This window comes from Eucalyptus grandis, chromosome 10 (assembly GCF_016545825.1).
Source record: "Eucalyptus grandis isolate ANBG69807.140 chromosome 10, ASM1654582v1, whole genome shotgun sequence".
NCBI lineage: Eukaryota > Viridiplantae > Streptophyta > Magnoliopsida > Myrtales > Myrtaceae > Eucalyptus > Eucalyptus grandis.
In genome coordinates this window covers 27,650,216-27,655,150 of record NC_052621.1, presented here as the reverse complement: position 1 = coordinate 27,655,150, position 4,935 = coordinate 27,650,216, and the positions used below count along the sequence as shown (strand labels likewise).

The following is a 4,935-nucleotide window of genomic DNA, read 5'->3' as shown; positions in this document are numbered from 1 at the left end:
TAGACATCGATACATTTGGAGAGTCTTTAGGAGTTTGTCCCCTCCAAAAAGAAAGAGAGAGGAGAAGACTTGATTTGGAGCTTAATAGGAGCTCTTGTCGCAGGAGAGATGGCACTGAGAGCTATTGCATTTTAAGATGTTCACATGAAGTAGCTGCAAGTGCCATCTTTTCTCGACAAAAGTCCCTTTAAGTTTTAACCTCAAGAAGTCATTGCATGGTCCATCTTTCTTCTACACGGTTCATCTCTCTCTCTCTCTCTCTCTCTCTCTCTCTCTCTCTCTCTCTTCCTTAAGAACTGTCTATGGTCCTTCTCTCTCTTTCTATGTATGCGAGAAATGCTTATTCCCCATACTAATGATGATTTTATTTGCTCTGTTATGGCCAAGCTTGATTCCATTACAATTCATAAAAGTCGCGTTCCTTAAATATGATATCTATGCAGTGTATTATGTGGGATGGATGATAAGTGTGGATTGTTCATGTAATTTAATTGATATATAGTTGCGAGTTTCTTCTTTCATCATTTACTCTTAGGTTTTTTAGCCAGTATTTCAATTTCGAGAGTCATAATGAATTAAGATTTTTATGCATGACAATTTTGTTGAGCTTGTAGCCAAGCTAGTCAGCTTAAATATTGCATAGTTTTAAGGGGCTACGCCTCTCCCTAAACAGGCCAACTTAAAATGCAGCTCTATTAGTTTATTTTTATTCTTAATCTAAGTTCATACGTGATTTGAGGTCAACATTTTGCAGTGACATGGTATCAAGGTCAAATGCCACCTTACGATTTTGTCTCTCCTCTTATATCGTACATGACTTGGTATCTTTCTTGCTTTTCCTTGTGAAAATTCCTTTTTTTTTTACTCAGAAGTCACAAATTCCTCCTTAAAAGAAGAGCATGGCAAAAGGTGCTTTGCTTATCCTACGAGGAGAATGCATAGATTCTTGCTAAGCAGAGGTGAAGGAAACAAAAGGAAGGAAACCGAGGGAAAGAAAGATGGGAACCGTAGACCTGCTCGAGTACTGTGTGTTCAAGACCTTGGCCCTGGACTTGGCAAAGATGCCGGAGATCGCTAGGGACAGGCAGTCTACAATGGTCGTGCCGCAATGGCCAATTTCCTGGTCTACGACGTGTACGGCCTCCAACTCACACTGGTGAGGGGCAACACGGAGTTGAGGAGGCTGCTGATAAACACAGCGAGCTGTAGTCAAGGAGACCGACTGCTCACTTGATCTCACTGGGCAGAAAAGGGTGAAAAGCAAAGATGAAGCCAACGAGGAGAAATCAAAGGATGATGAGACTGGTGAAGGAAGCAGAGTCGCACCTCAGGGTCTCTTGAACCTGATTGATGGCCTTCCATGCTGAAGATGCGACAAGGGAATCACCCGATTGGTTGGAAGAGAATGTCATGGCCCGATGAATCAACACGATTCAAAGGTTTTCTGTAGAAAGGTCGTGACTGATCCATAAACGAGTGATCCTCAACCGACCCGCAAAGTTTTAAGGTTTTCTTGAATATTCTAAAATACTCCTAGAAGCAAGCAATACAGTAATTGTGTACAAATGTAATAAATACGGGTAATTAGTAGTTATGGAGATGCAATGTTAGATCATGAGAAGATCTGCAGTTACGATTAGCCTTATATTTGTATATATAGGGGCTTCCTCCTTTTCATATCATCTCGTTCGAAATACGTTCCAGAGCTTCTCTCTAGAGTTTCTCTCTTGGATGCTCTTGAAGATGGATGCACGCTATGCAAAAATTTATTAATCGTGATGTAATGTATGGCAATGCACTTGAAGATAACAAAATAAAACGAAGTTAACTTGTAGAGTCTTTTACAAACATTTCATCAAACGGCTTATGTTTGACTGCTTGTGAAAAAACGAAAGCTACCTACAAACAAAGTGCAAAAACAGTGAAGAACATCTCAGTCTAGTCGAAAACATACCTACGTTGACGAAAGGAAATGCATCTACGCTACAACAGGGCAACTCAGGGAATCGTTACCTGGCTCATAAGCGGTGCCGATGCCATAATCAGTGAATGAATCGAGAGAAAAGGCCTCGATGGAGAGTAGCTCGTGAATTGCCTCCTGGAGAGAGAATTTTAGTCGCCGGCTCTATGTGCTTCTATCCTCAATGATGTGAGCAGAGCGCGCGCCCATCTTCAAAGGCTCCAAAGCGTAGAACAGATTCTGTTAGGTCCGTACCAGCTCAGAAGGCTCTAGCATCGCGCATGCAGATGCGATAAAGTACATATATAAATGTGTTGCTATATGCTCCTTTATACTCGTTTTCTAATCGAACTGATGTCTTGAACCTCACAGGTCTTTTAGTGAATGATATCCAAAAACTCTTTCATGATGTGCTCTTATTATTGCACTACTACCATCCAGATGACGTGTCTTGTGGAGAAAAACTGAAGAGGGAGGGACGGAGGGACGGGTTTAAAATGTCAGACTGTGGGATCTACACGTGTGCAAGGTTTGCTCTAGCTTAATCAATGCACGCGGGTGAGATATGACTCCACTTTGCCTCTTCCTTTGTTTTGTAGCAACATCGAATCCAACACAAGGAATCTTCGTACTAAAAGCGAACTCAACGAGGGCAGAAGGGCATTGTCGCCAGGAGCACGCGGTCTCTCCCTCTTTCTTTCTTCGATCTCTATCACCGAATTTAAAATTGGACAAAAAAGACAGAGAGGAGATGAGCGAAAAGGACGGAACAATCCTTCTCAGCTCTATATAAACGCGCATTTGGATCATTAAGGTGAGACGTGTAGCGTAGAGATCCATACATTTGGAGTCTTTAGGAGTTTGTCCCCTCCAAAAAGAAAGAGAAAGAGAGGAGAAGACTTGATTTGGAGCTTAATAGGAGCTCTTGTCGCAGGAAAGATGGCACCGAGAGCTATTGCGTTTCAAGATGTTTGCGTGGAGGGGCTGCAAGTGCCATCTTTTCTCGACAAAAGTCCATTTATCCTCAAGAAGTTATTGCATGGTCTATCCTTCTTCTACTCGGTCCATATCTATCTCCCTCTCTCCCTCGAGAAGTGTCCATGGTCCTGTTGAAAAGCAAGTGGATGTACAAGTAAAATAATTATTTTCTTTTTATAAACAATATAACAAACTCTTTATACTATCACACTCTCAAGACTACTCACTTTACTTGCTCACCCACTCCCTTCACAAACCACACACGAACACAACTCTCTGTGCATACACCCACTCACTCTCTATCACCCTACACTTTCACTACACTCTACACTCAAGCCACCTACTCCACCCACTCACACACTCTTAGTTGGACTTCTTACTCACGCACACATGAGGAGCAAGTTGCTCCTATTTATAGGATGGAAAGTCGGTGACTTGCTGGCTTTCTACACTATTCTACAAGTATTATCTTATTATAGTACAACTAGATTTCTTCGGAGAAGTCTAGAAGTGGCGCAGCTTTTCTTGATGGATTTTTGCTAGAAAATTCTGGAGAGAAGGAGAGAGTGGTGGTGCTCTCTTCAACAGGTCCGGCCTAAGTTTCTTTCTCTTTCTATGTATGGGAGAAACGCTTGTTCCCTATACTAATGATGATTTTACTTGCTCTGCTATGACCAAGCTTGGTTCCATTATGATACATAAAAGCCACATTCCTTAAATAATGATATCTATGCAGCATAATGTGTAGGCTGAATGATAAGTATAGATTGTTTAAGTAATTTAATTAATATATAATTACGAGTTTTTTCTTTCATCATTCAGTCTCAAGATTTTTTAGCAGGTATCTCAATTTCGAGAGTCATGATTAATCATGATTGTTATGCACAACAATTTTGTTGAGCTTGTAGTCAAGCTAGCTACCTTAATTTTTCCATGGCTTTAAGGGGCTACGCCTATGCCAGAACAAGCCAACTTAAAATGCATCTCTATCAGTTTATTTTATTCTCAGTCTAAATTCGTACGTGATTTGAGGTCAACATTTTGCAATGAACTTGGCATCAAGGTCAAATGCCACCTTTCGCTCTTGTCTCTCCTCTTATATGGTACATGACTTGGTAACTTTCTTGCTGTTCCTCGTGAAAATTCCTCTTTTTTTGACTCAGAACTCACAAATCCCTCCTTAAAAAAGAACATGGCAAAAGGTACTTTGTTTTTCCTACAAGAAAAATATTGGAAGTTTGTTTGTAAAACAAACAAAGTGTGCTTTTCCTTATCTCACGTAAAAAAGTTGAGAGGAGACAGGCCAATTAATAAATGTGAGCCTTCTCTAGTTTTTTTAAACAAAAGGTTAGGGGTGGGCTAAACCCCACAATACTCACTTAGAACTAATTCCTTTATTATTATTTTATTTCATACGGTTATCTTACTAACCTTTATAAGTTCAAAGGTTTTTTTTTATTTAGTATTTTTTCGAAATTATGAAAATTCCGAATTTTATCTATTATAAAATTATTATTTTTTATTACTTTTATTATTCCGAATTTTTATATATGTGTCTTTTCAAGACAATTTTTGGAAGTTATACTTGTTCAATTTGCAACATTTCTCAAAAGATTGCATTTGTTCATTTTGCAACTTCTTTCAAATACCTTTGTTTACTTTGTAATATTTCACGAAGAGTTGCCTATGTTCTTTAAAACCAATTTATATATATTGGATGAATGAGTATAAAATCATTTCCGAATCTTCTTTCCAAAATTACAGCCATCTTTTCAATTGCTTCTTAGAGAGACCTTGGAAATATACTAGAATTGACATATAATATTCTCATTTGAATTGCCCAGCTCACTTCTATAGTAGGTAAGTAAACAAGTCCAATTGCTCTGTCATTCTGTGAGAGAGAACTAGCCTATGAAGCTAGCTAACTGTAAAAATACTCCCATGGAGAATAGGGGGTGAAAGAGCTACTATCTGAGGGGGAATTACCCTCAATCAAA

The 4,935-nt window shown here is 39.3% G+C and overlaps 2 long non-coding RNA genes across 4 annotated transcripts; one reads left to right on the top strand and one right to left on the bottom strand.

The window, feature by feature from the left end:
* LOC120288999 lies at positions 1-1,677 on the top strand. Its single transcript, XR_005546934.1, has 2 exons — positions 1-238; positions 870-1,677. It is a non-coding gene; the product is annotated as an uncharacterized LOC120288999 (long non-coding RNA).
* Positions 823-3,310, bottom strand: LOC104422563. Of its 3 annotated transcripts, none has more exons than XR_005546933.1 (3): positions 2,014-3,310; positions 1,327-1,899; positions 823-1,239 (listed from the first exon to the last, which is right to left on the bottom strand). It is a non-coding gene; the product is annotated as an uncharacterized LOC104422563 (long non-coding RNA). The 3 variants fall into 3 exon arrangements; XR_721220.3 differs by having other exon boundaries at positions 1,327-1,444; XR_005546932.1 differs by having other exon boundaries at positions 1,327-3,310.
* Positions 3,311-4,935: the final 1,625 nt, after the last annotated feature.